The sequence below is a fragment of the Cibotium barometz genome, chromosome 12 (genome assembly GCF_041138505.1).
Source record: "Cibotium barometz isolate CiBa-2024 chromosome 12, ASM4113850v1, whole genome shotgun sequence".
In the NCBI taxonomy this organism is placed as follows: domain Eukaryota; kingdom Viridiplantae; phylum Streptophyta; class Polypodiopsida; order Cyatheales; family Cibotiaceae; genus Cibotium; species Cibotium barometz.
Genome location: NC_141057.1, coordinates 8,050,615 through 8,073,024, shown reverse-complemented (window position 1 = coordinate 8,073,024; position 22,410 = coordinate 8,050,615). Strand labels below are relative to the sequence as shown.

Here is a 22,410-nt window from a genome sequence, read left to right as displayed (position 1 = left end):
AGAAGGAAATGTGGGAAGGAAATATTGAGGAGCTCACTGTAGGTGCAATGATTGCAGTGTTAGCAACAGCAGATGATGAAAGCGGATGTCCTTTTTGGTTGGCAAAGGTACTTAAAGTCCTTGAGGAAAATGGAAAAGTAAGCTCAATTGAGGTCCACTCGTACAAGGTCAATGGAGATGATGCATTATCAGGAAAATATTATCTAGAGATGATTCGAGTAAATAAAAAGGGAAAGAAAGCAAATCGTAGTCAACGTCACATGGATAGGAGGATGTGGAAGTTCTTGTTTATGGTTTTACCTTGAAAAAGTCGGGTCATCTACGAGAACAAACCAAGAAAAATCTTCTGGAGAAAGTCAAAGATTTAACACGAGAGGCATAAGACCTCTCATTGTAACTAATTTTGTGGACATTATTATTTTATTGCACATTGAGTATTTTTTTTCTCAAAAAATGTGTGATTTTATGAGCAACTCTATCATCTTTCAAAGTATTGAAGTGTAAAACTTGCACTTTTTAACAGTTTTTTTGACCTTTTTTACAAGCTCATGCTCTTTTTGGTTTAAAAAATAGTGTTTTGAAATATTTTAGCATTTTCAAAAATGGGTTATATTTTTGATGGTTTAGTTGTACTTTTAAATGGCTGGATGTTTTGGGTAAGATCTCGCACTTCTCATAGATCTAGGGTTTCTACTTCCTCCTGTACATTGTTGGTGTTGTTAGTTGTCGCCATGCTATGCATCCTAGGTACGCTATCGCATCTCACACTTTACACGGCTTTAGGGTTTCTTCCTTCTTCTATACATTGGTGTCATTCAATTATGTTGCCATACATTCTAGGCGTGCCCTCACACTACACTCAACTCACATCGGACTTTTGTTTTTGCTAATTTCTACTAGTTTTGTTGTTGGTCGCTTCTATTTGAGTACCATCTTCAACTTTGGGCATTGGACTTCTATGTCCATCGGCTTTGCCTAGTTGGTCATTAAGTTGCGTCCATTGGCTTTGCTCGGTCAGGCATTCAGCCTTCGACTTTTAGCTTTCCACATCGTCATCAGACTTTTGTGTCCATCAATTTTGCTCAGTTAGCCATTTAGTTGCGTCCGTTGATTTTGCCTGGTTAGCCATTCAGCCTTCAACTTTCATCTTTCTGAATCGGACTTTTGGGTTCATCTACTTTGCCTAGTAAGCATTCAACATTTGGTTTTCTGCATTTAGCATTCAGCTTCAGCATTCAAACTTTCAGTATTTGACTTTCTCTTTCTGCATTCAGCAGCAGTCAGCTTTCTACATTTGGAAATCAGCTTTCATCATTCAACATTTTGTATTCAGTAGTTAGATTTCAGGTTCGGCCTTTCGCATTCATCATTTAGCACTCTGTGTTCGGATTTTTGCATTTGGATTTTAGATTTCTACATTCGACATTCGGCATTTAGTCTGCCCTTGATAGTCTGCCCTTGGTGTTCGGCATTTAGGTTGCAGATTCAGCATCACCTCTGCCTACAAATTCTGATTTAGAGATTTAGCATTAGCTTGTTGCTTCTGTGTGTAGACTTTGATTTGCATAGTCCGCATCAGCCATTCTGACTTGTTGACTCCACGTCAGCAATTTTGACGTGTTGAACTTCATCAACTTCTGGCCTCCTAATTCCACGTCATCTTGTGACCTTTTAATTCCTATTGAGCTTCTGACCTGCAAATTCCACGTCAACTTCTGACCTGCTGATTCCAAGTCGTCGGACCGATTCCACCCCGCACTTGCCAATTTCGCCTACATCTCTTTCGACCTACAGACTGCTGGTTTGGTGACTTTGCACATGAATTGAGCAAGCATTTGAGGTACTCTGAGTCACATTCAGCTACTTCTTGTGTCAAATATACTTCAAATTTCACATTAATTTGCTAAATAAAATGTATGGAAACACCAATGACTTGTTTGGTATGTTGTTCATTTTTTGCCGACAAGTTGGATGGAACTAACTATCCCTTGTGGGAATATATTATGAAGCATGTACTAATGCCAAAGAATTTGTGGGCGTATGTATCTGGTGCTGAATTAAGTCTTGCTAGTTCCGTTGGTGCTAACACAAGGCTTGCTGGTTTTGCATCTACAACTAGCACGTCATGCGGATCCATTGTTGGAATGGGTGATCTTGGTTCCAGTGGAAGTGCACCACCTGCACCTGTTCCTTCTACACAAGAACAAGTCTATTGGGATGCTATACTAGCCACATCTAAGTGTGGCTTCCTAGGGTCCTGCATAAACTAACTCACAAGTCCAACAACGTAGCTCAAGTCTGGCCTAGTAATGGTCATGTAGATTAAACTGCCCACGATGCGCTTGTACTAGTGGGGTCCTCTAAACGCTCATATGTATCTGTGGAAAGCTTTGTGTTCTTCTCTAATGGCACTAAAATAGGCTTACAACTTGTCATACCATATTTGGACAACATGTCCAAGCTATGCATACTACCTCTCAATAACAAAATGCCATGAGGTGATCTCACCACCTCTAGGCCCAAGAAATACCGTAGCTCACCCAAATCCTTCATCTCAAAATTATGCAACTGATCTCGTCTTATACCTTCTCACTAAACCATCTACGTTATGCTTGACCTTATACACCCACCCTTTTCTTTTCGTTAGGCAGAAGCACTAACTCCCACATGACATTGTTGCATTCAATGCTTCTATCTCCTCATTCATGGCATCTTACCATTTTTTATTTCCAAGTGCCTAATCAAAACAAGTACCCTCCAATTTCTTTATTGATTTAACCATGTAAGCATAATGATGGGTTGTAAATTCATCATATCGCAACCTATCAATAGGGTACCTAACCCTTGTAGACCTGTGTACACCTGGATCACTACCATGTGTCCTTAAAACAACCCTAGCTCTCTTTACACTACAAGTGACCATACAAGGAATGCCAAGCTCTTCATGAAGGCTCTACTCAAAGCCACTAGAGTCAACATATGAGTGACTGACAGATTAAGAGAAAAAGGTTGATCTACTTTTTCCTTCCCTTTGCATGATACATGTGCACCTACATCTATCTTCAACCTGTCTGCTGACCATTGACTAACACTGGATCCATGATACATGTGCAACTGCATCTACTTTTTCCTTCCCTTTGCATGATACATGTGCACCTGCATCTATCCTCAACCTGTCTGACCATTGACTAACACTGGATCCACTACTAGAGGACTCTCTAGGTCCACTAAGCACCTATGATTACTACTCTACATATGGTGCAACATTATTACTTCTTAAATTTGCATCTCTTGTTGCCTTTCAAACTACTATTGGTGTGCATACCAACTACTCATCTCATCAAAGATAACGTCTCTGCTTACTCGCACCTCACGAGTGGTAGGGTTATAGCATCTATAAACCCACACTTTCCTAGTGTGATCACATCAATGAATGTAACATAATACCCTCAACCTATAATTGTTGTAGTCTTGGTCGATTCCCCATACACCTTAATGTATAACATCTAATGGCCTTGCACTAACATGATTTTCATGTGGAAAGCATGTTTGGCCTCCTTACCAATCTGGCATGCTTCAAATACTTTATGCATTCGATTAACCTTAAACTTTGGCAAACTTGGGTCTACATAGACTTTAGTTGTATATTTACATGGCCAATGCACTTGTGCCCTATGTTAATATCTACAATGAAACCTGTTCCATGCACAACATGGTTGCCTTTACCTCAGCCATGTTCAAATCCAAAGTAAAAATCCTGCCATTTCTTTTCCCCTTTGAAATCAAGCGATACTAATTTTTGAAGTCTTCCATAAAAGATCCTTGAGGACTAAACCTCACTTGCACAACTTGCTCAACTATCCGTCTAATAGCAACCAAGTTCTTTATAATATTCAAAACTTAGAGTACATCTACCCAAGTACTTGTGTTATGAATCTGAGCAAGCTCACTTCTATCAGGACCACCATGTTTACGAGATGATGCATAACTTTGCCTTACTGCAACTTTCTACTTTTATTGTCATTCTTCTTTTTAAAGAAGTCCCATGTTCCCTAGTTTGCCACAATAATAGCACTCTATGCTATTTGTACTCTGATTTATTTTCCAACCACCTTGGCCCCTCTAGCTTCCTCTACCTCTAGACTAGCCTCTTCCACATGTATATGATTGTTTCCTGCTCCTACTGCTTGTGAATCATTGAACTATTATTGTCCATAATTCTTATTTCCATGTCATCCACCACCTTGGCCTCGATCACAACCTCTACCTAAATTGGAGTAGAAGGCATGTTTTATGATGTGTTCTTACTTTGTGAAGAAGAGTCCTCACCCAAACCACTCTTCTTCTATGATCAGTATAGAAACTAAGTCCCGAAAGTTGGAAACATTCTCTCTCTGACTGAAATAGAGGTTTTGAATGGTTTGGAATCTTTACCAAGTCCTCACCCAAAGAATTTTCTTCTATGATCAATATGATCGTATAGACACTAACTCCTGAAAGTTGGAAACATTCTCTTTGACTGCAATGGAAGTTTTGAATGGTTTGTACTCTTTGCCAATCCCATTTAAGTAGACGCTCACTAAATCATCATCATCCACTGATACATCAATAGAACCAAGGGATTCAATAATTCCCTTGATCTTTAAATCATACTCATTGATAGGCATGCTTTTCTTCTCCATAGTCTACAGCTTTTGTTTTAGCTACAGTTTCATTGCCAAAATATGCACACCAAGTTCTTCCATGCAACTACTGGAGTGTTGGCATCCTATATGTGTCTTATTATTGTGTCTGTGACACTAATTGAAAGCTAATACATGACTTTCCTCGCACCCTGATTCCACTCCTTAAATGCCTTTACATCTATTAGAGTGACATTGTATCAGACAACTCTGGAGGCTCCTCATTGTCTCCTCGACATAGTCCCATAATCCTTTAACCATCGAGAAATTGGTCATTCTGACCTTCCAAGCATGGAATTTGTTCTTGTGTAGCTTCTCATTGATAATCTGATTGATTCCATCAGACATGTTTGGCTATAGTAATGAAAAATCTACAAACTAATAATTTTTGTATGTAAATTGTAACATAGCACTATCTTCTGTGACTACCATAGTGGTGTTGAGATATCGAGCTCGTCTAGTGAGGCGGTGGACACTGATGACCCGCCTGGGATAGGCCCCACACTTACACCACTGGCATGGTTGGTGAGATCATGGGTGATATGCGGCTAGTGGGATCACTACTAGCCATTGGGGATTGTAGCGAGGGTGTTAAAAATATACACCGTCGCTTACACAATGACGAATGCATCGCTAAGCGATTTTACGTCGCTTAAGCGATGTAAAAAAATTATTTAAAAAAAAATATCGCTTATGCGATGCTTTTTTTTAAATCACTTATGCGATGCTATTGAACGACGTTTTTTACGACACTTGCAAACTGACTAGCATCGCATAAGCGACGTTAAAATTTAAAAAAAAAACCGCGCTTATGCGATGTTTTTTTGCTATCGCTTAAGCGACGCTAGGCATTTTTATACTCCCGCGCTCACCGAGAACCTCATTTCTTTTTCGACGGGAGAGCATGGAGAGGTATGTCTATCTGTGTGTGTCTTTCTTTCTCTCTCTCTCTCTCTCTCTCTCTCTCTCTCTATATATATATATATATATATATATATATATATATATAGAGAGAGAGAGAGAGAGAGAGAGACTCTCTCTCTCTCTCTCTATATATATATATATATATATATGCTCAGAAGCTCTGTCATGTTTGTAGATACCAAGCGCTGGACACCTTTAGAACATAAAACTTCTTCTTTCAAGGACTTTATGCTCTTGGCTGATAATGACTGCTTTAAACTATAGCCCTTGGCAATGGTGTTGCCACTTCAAATGCTAGTATCCCAATTTTGTTTCCTTTTGATGCAGCTGTAGATGCAAACCCACTTCCAAGGTTAAAGTTTGTATATATATATATATATATATATATAGAGAGAGAGAGAGAGAGAGAGAGAGTGCGTCTCTCTCTCTCTCTCTCTCTCTCTATATATATATATATATATATATATATATATATAGTCAAGTGCATCCTCAGCAAGCCCATGTGCCACTATATCTGCACTAAATAGGCAATCCCTTTTCTCACTCACCCCACAACAGCCAAGCCTTTACTAAGCAATGGCCAATAGTGTTTTCTTTTAGAGAATTGTGCTGCTAGCTAAGACAAAAGAAAAATCCACTATTTAAATATCTTCCTTGGATGTGGATAAAGAGAGCTTCTATGTTGGTTTTGCGTCTCCTTGGGCAAAAGACCCTTAGCCATGGAGGCTGTGGAGCATGCCAAATGGACCGTGTATATATATATATATATATATATATAGAGAGAGAGAGAGAGAGAGGCTGGGATAGGGCAGACATAGCTCAAGAGCTTCGAGAAGACTACATATTAGATACAGATGTACTTACAGCACAACTGAGCAAAGTAGTCCCCTTCGTGGACTTAGGAGACCCTATCTCTATTATTGTAAAGGGTACACAGGCAAAAGTCTCCTATATGGACAAGAAATATAGCTATTTTTATTTTGAACCTCAATTTCGAACTAGATGCAATAGAACCCATTGTAATTTAAACTCTTAAGAGTCTTAAGAGTTCATTTTCAGTTATTTTTTTTCAATTTTATGCCTCTTTGGCGCATCGATACCCAGAGTGGAATGTAAATAGTATAGACATGGGCAGTCTCCCTAGTGAAGTGGTATCTAGGATGCCTCGATCTTTGATGTCTCATAGGCTGTGTGGAGTAGTAACAGTCCAGGGAGAAAGAGAGGTATGCATGATCTGCAGCTACTCCAATAGGGCATGCTAAGACTATACTAGATGCTGTACATGAGGTATGAGAGATAGAGGAGCTAGTACATAGTGTTCTGTGCTGGCACCATGTCGTATAGGATAGCACGTGAAATCCCTGAAAGAGGCCATCTGGGGTCCTCTCGGTCGTAGCTGTTTGGATCTCTGGATCTGAGTAGCTCTCTCCGGAAACACTCAAGGCTTGTATACATTGCATGGTTAATCTTAGCGGCGGTTGGTCAAAGAAGCTCGTGATGGGTTAACTGGGATGTGTATGTGGGCTGCCTGTCTCATGTGAAGTAAATGGTTTTTGTGCCACCTGATCTCTAGTAGGTAAAGCCACAAGCATCTCTAATCTAGATAGTCTGGAACTCTTGTGAGTGGCCCAAACCCCTCAAGGAAAAGACAGTAAAATTTCCCTCTAATCTCACAATACACTGAGTATCTGCATATGTAGTGCCCCCCCGTCTCCACCTCCCCAATGTGCATAGAAAGCAGATCATCCTGTCCTCTCTGGGGATATTTGTTGCTCTCCCTGTCTCCACCCTGATGAGCTAGTGAAACGAAATTCTGATCTGGCCAATAGCAATCCTCATGTCATGTGAAATGTGGCTGAGGATGTAACGGGGCTCCCGGAAGCCACCTCGCGTGAACTGTTGGCAACATATACATACATACTGTTGATCCAAGAGGCACCTCCCTTCTCCCCCTTTTCATAGAGTCGACCTCCTCTATTTTCAGCATGTGCTTGCTTTTCCCTTAGCTAAAAGTGGCCTTCCCTCATAAAAATATCCAAGGGATTACAGGTTCGTTTCAAGGAGCATGGTTGCTTCGTTGAGGACTTCAAACATGGATGTAGAGTCATTGCTAAAGGCAAGAAAGAAGGCAGATTGTTTAAGCTAGATGCTAGAATTCCTGAGCTAAAATCAGCCATGTGTTCTCCAAAAGTAAAAATGTGGTACAGGACATTGATATGTGGCATAAGAGGATTGGACATGTCAATATACAGAGATTAAAGAACATGCAAACAAGAGGCATTGTTAGTGGATTGCCTAGATTCAAATCTAAGGGGACCTGGGTGTGTAGAAACTAGGCCAAAACGAGAACGGCCCTCGAGGAAATTTCCCAAATTGGAGCCATGCAGGCAATTCATGTCCATATCTTTCCATGAGGAGTGTCCAATGCTTTGTTGAGGACATGGAAGGGATGCTAATGCACTCTTGTGAGCTAGACTCCAATGAATAGGCACTGGACGTAAGTTTCATGACTTCTATGTAGTACAAGATAGGGGTTGAAACGATATGTCCACAAGGATGTAGAGTCTTTCATCATCATGGCCAACCTGCTTGCATTGGTATGGATTTGGAGTTATGAGCCAGGGCACACCATTGAGTGGTACATTAAAAAATACTTTCCAATAGCAAAGAAGTATATTGCAAGCTAGTGTGGGTGGAAGCGTTTTTGGGTGGCCACCTTCAAAAATCTTGGTAGGTTTTCAATCTTTTTAAGCAAATGATGAGTAGTTTTTTGGATAGAGTTCCAACTTCCAATGCATCTAACACGCTGTTGTTGGGATGATACTCTATACAGATGCTTGATGAACTTCTAGGCATGTACTTAATAGTCCTAAGAATTGAAGACATGAATTTGAGCAGGAAAATTCTTTCTTGCTGCACATGAGCTTGGCATGTAGCTTTACTAGTGGGTGTAAGCATAAACTGCCTTGATTTTGCAACTATGGATACCTTTGACGCCAAGGAGAGTGAAGAGAATAAGAATCGAGAGCACTACATCAATGAACACTTGATGAAGGGAGGGTGCATAGTGTCACACAAAGAGTGGGTGGACAATAAGAACCCATAAACGTTTGCCCATTCAAATCAGCCTTCTCCTTTTTGCCTTAGCCTTTTTGTATTTACCATCCAAAAATTATCAATATTGATATATAGAGTCACATTTATAATAACATTATTCGAAAATCTCAATTTTTATAATAACATTTTTGTAATTGTCTATACACATAAACATCATGGGAGAGCTGGTGAAATTGTACTTAATGGATACAAGGAAATACGATTGGATTTTGGCACATAGTTGTTGAGTACTTTTATGTTTATTTGTTTCCATTAAAGGAGTTAGAGGGGATTGAATATCAAGCAATAGAGCTCCATGTACCACTACAAATACCATGGGACTATTGCTACAAGTACTTTGGAAGTACTTTCATGTAGTTTCAAGCACTTTAGACTTGTTGTTAAAGAGCTTGTGTTGAGTAGTAAAAAGTACATGAAAGAACTTTTAATACATTTAGTACTTCATAGTTTTCAAAGTACTTCCTTTTAGTACTATCAAATGAGAGTACTTGAAAGAACTTTCAGAGTCCTAAAAACAAATGATGATACTTAAAAGAACTTGCGAGTACTTGAAACAAATGACAATACTTGGATAAACTTTTAAAGTACCACTTGATTACTTTTGAGGTGCTTTAAGGCCCTAGTGCCATAGTACTTGCATACTTTAAAAAGTACTATGTGATTGGTTTACGAGCACTTGGAACATCAAACATTATTTGAATATACTTTCATTGTAATGTCAAAATACTTTTAAAGCGCTTTAAAATAATGTGGTTAGTTTACTAGTGCTTGGAAAGTCAAAGAGTGTGATTTGAATGCACTAACACATCGGGAGCACAACAGCGTTTTCGGAAGGAAACTATTGGGGGTTTTCACAATGCTCAGCAGCGATCTATCGCTTCTCCACAACACTTTTGGCTGCCAAGCAATGCTCTTAGCAGCGAAATATTGCTTCCCAGCAGCAGGAATATAATGTTCCTAGCAGAGCAAGAAAACACTACTATACTGTAAAATTATCCCACTTCTTTTGCCACCATGTAGTTTTATCTTTTGAATACAATAAACTTGTACTCTGAGTTTTTTTTTATAGGTTTATGCCTTGTCTATCACTTCTACCTCTCCTACCCTAACCTCCTCAAGCAGCTCAAGCAAGGTATGTCTACTGTTTTCATTTATCTCCTACGCAAACAAGCTTTCCATGAAAGCTTTTGTTTTAGTATTTTCTTTATCTTTCCTCTCTTTTAAGTTTTTCTTTTGTTCGTTTTCCCTAATTAAGAGCTCTCCATGAAAGCTTCATATGGTAAGAGATCTTGATTTTTCTTAATACTTTTTTTTTCTTGACTTGGTTTAATTTTGTAGGTTTTCAACAAATACAAGCCTTACAAGAGATCTCTTTCTTGTATGTTTCTTCTTTCATGCTTTTACATGTTTATAGGGTTTGTAAGTTTTAGGATTTTAAGATTAGGGTTTGTTATTAATACATTTTTTTCTTATTTAGGTTTGATTTTGTAAGTTTTCAACACATACAAGCCTCGCAAGGTAAGAGATCTCTTTCTTGTATGTTTCTTCTCTTATTCTTTTATAAAAAGATGCTGGGAAGAAGAGAGCTTGAGCTCTTGTTGCAAGCACACACACTCACACAAACACTAGAAGGGAACACAAGGTGAGAGGCTGAAAATATTTCTTCTTCTACACACAACAAAAGAGGTCTACAAATAAGACAAAGTGACTAACACACATAATATAGTATATACAAGAGGTCCAAAATGTGAACATGCTAAGTCTAGTGGGTAGGTGTGGACTAGTCAGTGTAGTCCAGCTATAGAATCTCTGTGGCGAAGATATGTCGGTTGCCAGCTATACCAAACCCGCCAGTGATGTAAATGTTGAATGGTCATGCAGGCACCTCATAAGTGTTAGCTCATGTTGAGCTTGACATCTCAACACTCCCTCTCAAGCTCGACTCCATCTCATGAACTCCAAGCATATCTCAAAATCTAGCTTCTCAGCTCCCAAGGCCTTTGTGAAGATGTCAGCGACCTGATCCTATATGTTTTGATGCAAGCCAAGTCGATGTCGCTTACCAAGACTCTCTCCCTGATGAAGTGGTAATGTACCTCAATGTGTTTTGTTTGCACATGGAAAACTAGGTTCTTTGCCAACTGTATACTGCTAATATTATCACAATATATAACAACCTTTCTCTCCACATGCAACCCCAAATCAACAAGCAGCTTGCGTAACCAAGGTACCTCACATGCTGCCACCGCAACTCATCTGTACTCAACAAGGCAATTGTGGGTTGCTTTTTGTTGCTCCATGTCACAGCAGCACTCCACAATGAAAATATAAATCCACATCTAGATCTCTTGTCCGGGATGCTACCTGCCCAATCTGCATCTATGTACCCATATAGCTCCAATGGTACACCTGCTGCATAAAACAATGCATAATCAATAATGGCCCTCAAATACCAAAGTGTGCATCACACACTATCAAAATGTGGCTTGTGTGGAACCTACATAAGCTGGTTCTCTAAGCCAACAATGTAACTCAAATCTGGCCTATTGATCGTGACATAGATCAAACTCCCCACAATCTTCTTTTACATAGTGGAGTCCTCCAACACATAGCCTGCATCCGCACTAAGCTTGCCATTATGATCTAATGGCACCAAGATTTCCTTACAATCAACCATCCCATGCTTGGACAACATGTCCAATACATATTGTCTCTGTGGACAGCCAAATACCCTCAGGTGTGCGAATGACCTCAGTTCCCAAAAAGTAGCGTAGATCTCCCAAATCCTTCATCTCAAACTTCCTTTTGAGAAGACTTTTCACATGCTCAATCTCATCCAAGTTGTCACCCCCCAACAATAAGATCATCTACATAAATAGTGATGATCACAATACCCTTATCACTATTGTGCATATATAAGGAGTGATATGCATCTGCCATATGAAAACCAATAGTGACAAAATACTAAGCAATCTTGTCATGCCATGCTCATGGAGCCTACTTTACCCCATACAAAGCCTTATGAAGCGTACATACATACTCTAGGTGACCTGTATCCTCAAAACGTGGTGTGGCTGATCCATATAGTCACCATGCAAGAACGCATTTTTTATATCCATATGTAAAAATCGGTCTTTAGCTGTAGCCACCACCGCAATCACAACTCTCAGAGTTGCCATCTTTGCAACCAGGGGCAAATGTCTCCTCATAATCAATCCCATGTGTCTGCGCACATCCTTTCGCTACCAATCTAGCCTTGTACCTGCTTATGCTACCATCACTATTATCTTTCACTTTATACACCCACTTACAGCCAATAGCTTTCTTGCCTTTAGGAAATGGCACCAAATCCCAAGTCTCATTTTCATACAATACATCCATCTCCTCATCCATAGCCTTTTTTCCCAACACACATTTCTAATAGCCTCATTAAAACATGTGGTTTCTACAACCTGCACAACTTTTGCCATATAAGCATAGTGATGTGCCACATAACCATCATAAGTCAGCCTCTATACAAGGTTTTCGATTCTTCCAGATCTTTGTAGCTTTGCATTCATGGCTTCCATAACCTTCTTTGCACCATGTGTCCTCATTGTTGGAATCCCAAGCTCCTCATCAAGGCTCATCTCCGAGCGACTAGAATCTCCATCAACCAGAGAATGCCCTGCAAAAACATCAAGCATACCAAGGGACTCAACCACTTTCTCTCCCCTGTAATCATTCCCTATTTCTAAATACAAGAAAATATTATTTTTTCGGGTTTTTCCCTAGACAGAAGAAAAATTCTAGAGAGAGACCTTACTCGATTGTTTGGTTCATGAGTTTACCCCATGTGTGTGTGCAAGAGCTTGTGAGCTCTAGTTTCCCCTCATCTCATAATTTCAATTGGGGGGAGGGTATGGAGGGAGAGTTTTTATTTAAAGGACTTGTAGACATATAGAAGGAGATTAAACAAGAGTTGTTTAATGTAATTCATGTATGTAAATTTACATAGGGGATCATGGATTCTCTAGGAAATTTAGAGGGTATGGAGGGAGGGTTTTTATTTGGACTTACATGTAGACATATAGAAGGAGATTGTTGTTTAATCTAATTTATGTATGTAAATTCCCCTAGCCTTTAGACCCCACATTATTTTTCCACCCCAAAGCGCTTCAACGTTAGTCCCCCTTCCACCCTGTTCAGAAATAGTAGTTCTCGTAGCGGAGTCTTGGTAGCAGACCTGGGCTCCGATGGCGCCGTTGCAGATGCTCCAGATGTCCGTGGAGAGCTGCTTGAGGCACTGCTCGCAGTTGGAGGGGCTGGACACGGGGGCCGGGCATCCGGCCTGGCCGAAGGCGCGCATTGCCGCCGTCCCAACGGGTCTTGAAGGAGTAGCACTCCGTGTACGAGGTGTTCTCCACAAGCCGGCTAGCAGGGCGCCAAAAAGCGATCCCCTGTAGAATGGCCTGCGTGTTGCACATGCTCGACACGTACGAGGTGTCCGCCGCTGCGGCCGTAGCAGGAGGCCACCCAGCCGCCCAAAGCAAGCCGCCTGATACCACGAGGAGCAGAATCGCCACTGCGTTGATTTACCTTAATTACTGGATGACGCGGGGCAGCAGATGGTGATGTGCACTAGACGAGATTTATTTATTTCTCGCTCCATGATGATGACGATGAATCAGAATCGGATGATGCAGGCAATGGCAGACTGTAGCACCACATATTTATAGCTGCAATTTCTTTCAAATGTGACTCTGGATCCCGATCTCCGACGAAAATATTAGTGCGATCCGAGTATGTGTTACAGTTTGAATATAAACTACCTACTAACTTTATAAAGTAGCCTCCTATGTGCGTTCAATGATGGTACTCGGAATCTTCAACGCTCAGCCTATAACAGGTTAGGGGCAAAAGTTAAAATTACTTAAGGTGGTCGGGTGATTTTTTTTTTGTTTTTTTTGTAAAACAGTAGAATATATTAAAAAAATGTGAGATTACAGTGCCCCATGAGGAAGGTCCATGGGGGACCGTGAAGACAGCTAAATAGCTAAATAAGGGATTTAGCTACACACCAGAAGCACTTAAAACTGGAAATATAGAGACCGAAGGCCCCAAACCTGAGCGCAATTGAAAAGGAGGATAGCCTGTACATGATCCAACCCTCAAAAAGCAAACTAAGACTGAACACGATGTACATAGGTGAAAAGACTATAAAGGTTGCCATGGGCCTGACCGAAAGGGTTTAATGTACCCCTCCAAAACCATCCGAGGACTGAATATGATGAACAGCATATTGAAGCCTTCTGTATTATAGTCAAGAAAAAAAACATTTTTGCCATATTTAGTCAAGACGACCTAAAAGCCCGATTGCACAAAAATTTTAAAACATTTTTACTCATCTAAATGTGATTACACCGCCGCTAGGAATGAAAGGATGTTAGATCTGTTTCAACGGAGGATGATTAGTTATAAATCCATTGGCTTTTTGTTGGAGTCACTTTTGTGTAAATCCATTGTTGGAGTCACTGTTGTGTAAAAGGGGATCTGGGACGTTCAAATGAACTAAAAGTTGCGGCTAGTCTTGGCTCTCCTTGTTGGGGGCATGGGCGTCAACGGCTCATGATTACTACACGCAGACTCTGGTAGAAAGCCTAATTTGAATAAAGTAACTAGTTACGCGTGTTTGAGGAGTTTCAAGCCGAGACAAACCGCACTCGCCGACCCCCCTTCGATCACAAACACGTGCGCATGTGACAGCCACCATTGCCATTGCCTACTATGACCATAAATATTGAGCCATTGCCATGGCCGTGAGCTGAACTCACTGGACCTTCTATTCTCTCTCACAGATTTGTGTAGATTGAAGTGATAAACTAGGGCTCATAGTCTCTCTCTCTCTCTCTCTCTCTCTCTCTCTCTCTCTCTCTCTCAGTCCACAATGAATCGCGCCGTTCTAATCGCAGCTTTTCTAGCAGTTATGTACTGCAACTTGCTCCCTGCTGCTACAAGTGCAACCAAGACTTCTGTTGTGTCAGCAGCTTGCGACAAGCTTGGCATCCCGCAGGGCAGTGCCTTCTGGAGCCACCTAGGCTACCTGTTTACCCGGCTGGTGGAGAACACCCCCTACACGGAGGGCTACTCCTTCAAGACCCGCACGGGCGGCGGCGACGATCCCGCCTATGGCGAGGCCTGCTGCAAAGCTTCCTGCTCGCCTTCGCAATGCGACGAATGCCTTCGGCAGCTCTCTAGCGAATCTGCAACAGTGCTCTCGGAGCCCGCGTTGAGGACCCTGATTGCTGGATCCACTACGAATGCTACAACTTCTAAGGACCCTTAGAGATCAGGTCCTGCTCTATAGTACTAGAAAGTTTGCTATGATATTCTCTCTCACACGCACAAACATTTATTATCTCGAAGAGTTTCAAGAAGAGTTTCACAAAGCTGCCATGTAGCAAGAATTTGAATTTGAAGGATCAGGAAGGGAAGGAGAATGTTTGAGTAGAATTTGAATTTGGAGTCTCAAAAGACGTGCAAAGCACAGGTTGCCTACTAGTCGTAATAATCCACCACTATTTATGTTGTAGCTTAATGCATACAAGATATTGGTGTTCTATCTCGTAGTAATGCATACTAGATATGTAAGAAGGCTCACTGAGGCCTCACCTTGGCCAAGTCTTGAACCTCAAGGTCCTATACTTTATGGCATAAACACTTGGAATTGAGCACACAAAATGTGATGGCATGTGAGAATGTTTATTTCCTACTAGGCTTTGTTTTGTATTTGCATTGGTTACTTTCTTTCTTTTGGTAATGCAAAAGTTTGAAATTAGTGCATTAAGGGAATTGTTTGTTATCCTCACAAGAAAGGAGCGACACTCTCTAAAAACTAGAAACTAAGCATACAAAACGATATCCCACCAAATTGATTTTCTCAAACTTGGCAAGGTCATCTCTAGATGCGAATGATGTTTTGTTCTTTTCATTGAAATGCCTTCTACTTGATTTAAACCAAACGGATTTCTAATGATGTGTTTAAGAAGCTCCATAGCATTAAACATTCCAACAGCGTGCATAGGGCACAAAACGCATGCAAATTTTTACATATAATATGACTTTTGATTACACCACTTAAGAGAAAATTCTGTACATATGATGCTTTTGAGAAATCTCGAGTCAATGAACACATCAAAAGTATACAAAAGATGATAGCTTAACGAAAACAAGTTTGACCTAATTTTTCCATGTCTATAGTCGATTAAATAGTCCATTAAATGATAAATATGAAAAGTTTTTAGGGGAGTTTGATTCTTCTTCTAATATTATAACATGAGAGAGAGAGAGAGAGAGAGAGAGAGAGAGAGAGAGAGCACAAAATGAGTACTGCATGTACCTTCACAAATAAAGACTTATGTGGCACTTACACATAGTGCTTCACGTTGAACCTTACATGTGTATGTTTTACACCTACTTTAAAAGCCAATTTTTGAAATGCCATGTGTATGTTTTGCACCTACTTTAAAAGTCAATTTTTGAAATGCCATGTGAAGAGTTCAATATTTTAGAATTATATATTGGATATTTTAGAACACTTTATTCTAAGGGAATCTTTGAGGAAATTGCAAATTCAAATATTTGGTTGGTTTTCTAAAAGGTTTCCTTTAAAAAAAATAGGGATTTTTCAAGATAATTTGGAAAACTCTTTACTCAAGAAGAGTAAAGGTTTTTTGAAAATGACACAAAAATATGGCTTTTAAAAAAAAGGACATTAACAACCTAAGAGGTGGCACAAAATTTGGGATATGAGTACTCATAGTCTTCTCATAGAACAAAATAAAATGCATACTTTTAGAATTCTAAAAATGATAAGAGATTCAAATTGTCAAATGATCATGTTGATAAAATAAAAAAATCTATGCTAGAGAAAAAGTTCTATAGTTACAAGTCATTGTACTGTCACAATTGAATTTAAGTACTCTACATCCATGTTTACACCATCACTATCTTGAACATGATGCATCACTTGCATCCTAGGATGATTTATATCTATGAAGCATCTTTCTTTGATCTATCCATAAGATCATTGTCTTCATCACATTGAGGTTATCACATTGTATGCACTTTTGGTTACACCACCAAAAATTTTTATTTTAGTCACCCTCAGAGTCTTCTCCTATCATATCTTTAGTTCACCTTCTTAAATACCTAAATTCTACTAGAGTCAAATCATAAGTAAGTGTATTAACATTAGCCTTGTAACTAAGCCACAAATCATAAATAAGTATATTGACATTAGTCTAACTAAGCCACAATGGCTTAATACTAGTTTTTAAATTTTAAAAAAATGAAAGGCAAATCAGTTGGAAACTCCATGAAACTTCTTGCCACCAATGCTTACTTAGAATGCAAGAAAATCATAAAACAAGCAAAGTTATGATTTTCAAACTCACTAGAAATAGCATAAAATTGTTGTAATAGCCTTAACAAGAAGGAGACATGCTTAAAAAGTTGTGTCTTTAGTTAATGGTGGAAAGTACATGCCAATGGCAAATACATGTAGAGAAAAAAAATGTATTTGTAGGGTGATTCAAACTCACTAGAAATAGCATAAAACTGTTGTAATAACCTTAACAACAAGGAGACATGCTCAAAAAGTTGTGTCTTTAGTTAATGGTGGAAAGTACATGCCAATGGCAAATACATGTAGAGAAAAAAAATGTATTTGTAGGGTGATTCAAAGATTTCATAAAAAAGTGTATAAATGATAACCATGGAAGTCAATGTTTTTTAATAACTTTTTACAAAAAGTGCCTAAATAACCATGGAAGACAATGTTTTTTATATATTTTTGGGGACTTGCTACTATCTATTTTCAACTAGTTGAGACTAGTATCTGTTTTCAACTAGTTGAGACCTGGGAGAGACCACGTCCCTGCTATAGTACTAGAAAGTTAGCTTTGATATTCCTAATATGATGTGGATGAGTGTAAATTCCTAATTCAAGGCACCTGTGCAACCCACACACACACATTTATTATCATGATAATCCACCACTATTGGTGATTTAGATGAATGCATACGACATATTGGTGTCTATCTTGTAATAATGCATACAAGATATGTAAGGCTCATCTTGGGTCTTGAACCTCAAGATTCTATGCTTTATGGCATAAACACTTGGAATTGGACACAACAAATGTGATCGCATGGGAAAATGTTAATTTCCTGCTAGGCTTGTTTTGTATTTACATTCGTTACTTTCTTTCTTTTGTTAATGCAAAATCTTGAGTGCATTAAGAGAATTGTCTGTTGTCCTCACAAGAAAGGAGCGGAACCCTTAGAAAACCACAAACTCAGCATGCAAAATGATATTCCACCAAATTACTTTTCTCAAACTTGGTAAGGTCATCTCTAGATGAAAATGATGTTTTTTTCATTTCATTGAATTGCCTTATGCTTGATTTAAAACAAAAGGATTTCTAATGATGTGTTTAAGAAGGTCCATAGTATTAAACATTACATGCAAAGTTTTACATATGAATACTACGACTTTCGAATACAACATTTTGGAGAAAAACATGTACATACGATGCGTTTGAGAAATCTGAGTCAATGAGCACATCAAAAGCATATAAAAGACGAAAGCTTAACGAAAATGAGTTTCTCCTCATTTTTCCATGTCTATAGTCAAGTAAATGAAAAATATGAAATTTAAAGATTTTGTGGGAGTTTAATTCTTCTTCTAATATCATAACACGAGAGAGAGAGAGAGAGAGAGAGAGAGAGAGAGAGAGAGAGAGAGAGAGAGAGAGAGAGAGAGAGAGAGTAAAATGAGTACTGCATCTACCTTCACAAATAAAGACTTATGTGGCACTTACACATAGTGCTTCATGTTGAACTTTACATGTGTATCTTTTACACCTACTTTAAAAGTCAAATTTTTAAATGCTATGTGAAGAGTTCAATATTTATACTCTTAATGGCATACATATGTATAGTAAAATGCAATTGAAGAGTTTGATATTTATACTCATAATTGTATACATATGTATAGTGGTCCTAGATATTCAAGAAAACAATATATAAAATTTTTAAGTGTGTGAATCCATACTTTCTAACTTAGTTTTTCATACATGTCAATGCCACATAAGTGTTTTTTTTATGAATACAAAAAATGAATGATATCGTCTATACCAATAAAAAACATATAGCTTTTTTTAAAAAGAGAATAATATGTATAAATTGGATATTTTAGAACATCTTTTTCTAAGGGAATCTTTAGGAAGTGCCAAATTAAAATATTTGGTATTTCTAAAAGGTTTTCTTTAAAAAAATAGAGGTATTTGAAGAGAATTTGGAAAACTCTTTAATCAAGAAAGGAAAGGTTTTTTCAAAAATGACACAAAAATATGGCTAAAATAAAAAATGACACATTAACCGTCTACGATGTGGCACAAAATTTAGGATATGAGTACTCATAAAACAAAATAAAATGCATACTTTCAGAATTCTAAAAATGACCAGAGATTCAAATTGGCAATGATCATAGTAGTAAAATAAAAAAATCTATGCTCAAGAAAAAGGTCTATAGTTACAAATCATGGACAAAAATTATACTATAATAGTTGAATTTAAGTACTCTTCATCCATGTTTACACCATCACTATCTTGAACATGATGCATCACTTGCATCCTAGGATGATCTAGATCTATGATGCATCTTTCTTTGATCTATCCCCAGAACATGATTGTCTTTATCACATTATTGGACACCAAAATTTCTCAAGCATTGAGTCTACCAGATTGTAGGTACTTTTGATTACACCACCAAAAAATTGTATTTTAGTCACCCTCGGAGTCATCTCCTATCATATCTTTAGTTGACTTTCTTAGATACCTAAATTCTACTAGAGTCAAATCATAAGTAATTATATTAGCATTAGCCTTATAACTAAGCCACAAATCACAAAGAAGTATATTAACATTAGCCTTGTAAAACTAAGCCAAAAAAGTGGCTTAAGACTAGTTTTTAAATTTTAAGAAAATGAAAGGCAAAACAACTTGAAACTCCATGGAACTTCTTATTAATTCTTTCTTAGAATGCAAGAAAATCATAGACCAAGTAAAGTTATGATTTTGAAACTCACTAGAAATAGCATAAAATTGTTGTAATAGCCTTTACTTTAAGAGGATGTCATGTTTAAAAAGTTGTCAATGAAAGTACATGCCAATGGCCTAAATACATGTAGGGAAAAAAAATATGCATTTGTAGCGTGATTCAAAAATTTCATAAAATGTGTATAAATGATAACCATGGAAGTTAAAAAAAATTAAATAATTTTTCATAAAATGTGCCAAATGACCATGGAAGACAATGTTTTTTATGGTTTTTTTTGGAACTTGCTATTTATTTTCAACTAGTTGAGAATACTATCTATTTTTAACTAGTTGAGAGGTCCTTGCTATAGTACTAGAAAGTTAGCTATGATATTCCTACTATGAGGTGGGTGAGTGGAAATTTAAAATTCAAGGTGCCTATGCAACCCACACACACACACATTTATTATCGTAACAATCCACCACTATTGGTGTTCTAGCTTAATGCATACAAGATATTGGTATTCTATCTAAGGCTCCCCTAGGGTCTTAAACCTCAAGGTCCTATACTTTATGGCATAAACACATGGAATTGAACAAAAATTGTAATGGCATACGAGATATGTAAGGCTCCCCTAGGGTCTTAAACCTCAAGGTCCTATACTTTATGGCATAAACACATGGAATTGAACAAAAATTGTAATGGCATGGAAAATGTTTATTTCCTAGTAGGCTTTATTTTGTATTTTCATTGGTTACTCTTTCTTGTAGTAATGCAAAAGCTTTAAACTAGTGCATTAAGGAAATTGTTTATTGTCCTCACAAGAAAGGAGCAACACCCTCAGAAAAACAATGCAAAACGATATCCAACAAAATTACTTTTCTCAAACTTGGCAAGTTCATCTCTAGATGTAAATGATGTTTTGTTCTTTTCACACTGAATTCCTTATACTTGATTTAAACTGCAAGAATTTCTAATGATGTGTTTAAGAATCTCCATAGCATTAAACATTCCAACATTGTGCATGGGGTAAAAAATGCATGCAAAGTTTTACATGTAAATATTACAATGCTTTTGAGTAATATTGAGTCAATGAACACATCAAAAGTATACAAAATATGAAATCATAATGAAAATGAGTTTGACCTCATTTTTCCACGTCTATAGTCGATTAAATGACAAATATGAAAAGTTTTATGGGATTATAATTCTTCTTCTAATATCATAACAGGAGAGAGAGAGAGAGAGAGAGAGAGAGAGAGAGAGAGAGAGAGAGAGAGAGAGAGAGAGAACACAAAATGAGTAATGCATGTGCCTTCATAGATAAAGACTTATGTGGCACTTGCACATAGTGCTTCACATTGAACCTTACATGTGTATGTTTTACACCTACTAAAGTTACTTTTTGAAATTCCATTGAAGAGTTTGATATTTATACTCTTAATGGCATACATATGTACATCGATCCTAGATATCTAAGAAAACAATATCAAAAGTTTTAAATGTGTGAGTCCATACTTCTTGTTTTTCATCCATGGCAATACCACATAAGTGTTTTTTATTCATGAATACATCAAATGACTAATATCGTTTGTATGAAAAACATATGGCATTTTTTAGAGAATTATATATATTTTACTACATTTTATTCTAACGGAATCTTTTTGGAAATGCCAAATTAAAATATTTGGTATTTCTAAAAGGTTTTCTTTTTAAAAAATAGGGATATGTAAAGAGAATTTGGAAAACTCTTTACTCAAGAGGAAAGGTTTTTCCAAAATGACACAAAAATATGGGTATTAAAAAAAGAGAACATTAACAGCCTATGAGGTGGCACAAAATTTGGGATATGAGTACTCATAGTCTTCTCATAAAACAAAATAAAATGCATACTTTCATAATTCTAAAACTCATAAGAGATTCAGATTGTCAAATGATCATGTTGATAAAATAAAACAATCTATGCTAGAGAAAAAGGTCTATAGTTACAAGTCATGGACAAAAATTGTACTATCCCAATTGAATTTAAGTACTCTACATCCATGTTTACACCATCACTATCGTGAACATGATACATCACTTGCATCCTGGGATGATTTAGATCTATGAAGCATCTTTCTTTGATCTATGCATAAGATCATTGTCCTCATCATGTTGAGTCTATCACATTGTATATACTTTTGGTTACACCACCAAAAAATTATATTTTAGTCACCCTCAGAGTCTTCTCCTATCATATCTTTAGTTGACCTTCTTAGATACCTAGAGTCTACTAGAGTCAAATCATAAGTAAGTGTATTAGCATTAGCCTTGTAAAATTTGTTTTAAAGGAATTTGAACAGTCCTCACGGGCGTGCGAACGGACACACCACATGCCGCTCACCAAACCCAGATATTCCAAAAATTTGAAAGAACCTTTGTCTAATTTTTCATGAATTTTTTAAAAAAAATTCAAAAATTTCATGCACCCAAAATTCGAAACCCGAGAGGTCATCCCGAAATACGGAAAGTCAAGGGTTGCGGGAAAATGAAAAGATAAAAAATACTAGAATTTGAAAGGCCAAAAATTGGACCCCAAAGGTCAAAGGGTTCAACATGAATTTG

General features: G+C 37.8%; 1 pseudogene across 1 annotated transcript in view; it reads left to right on the top strand.

The window, feature by feature from the left end:
• The window catches only part of LOC147633018 (antifungal protein ginkbilobin-like protein pseudogene), a 104,190-nt pseudogene extending 88,870 nt beyond the window's left edge, over positions 1-15,320 (top strand). Inside the window, exon 2 of the transcript XR_015267038.1 lies at positions 15,056-15,320. The product of XR_015267038.1 is annotated as an antifungal protein ginkbilobin-like protein pseudogene (transcript). The remainder of the gene's footprint in view (positions 1-15,055) is intronic.
• The last annotated feature ends 7,090 nt before the right edge of the window (positions 15,321-22,410 follow it).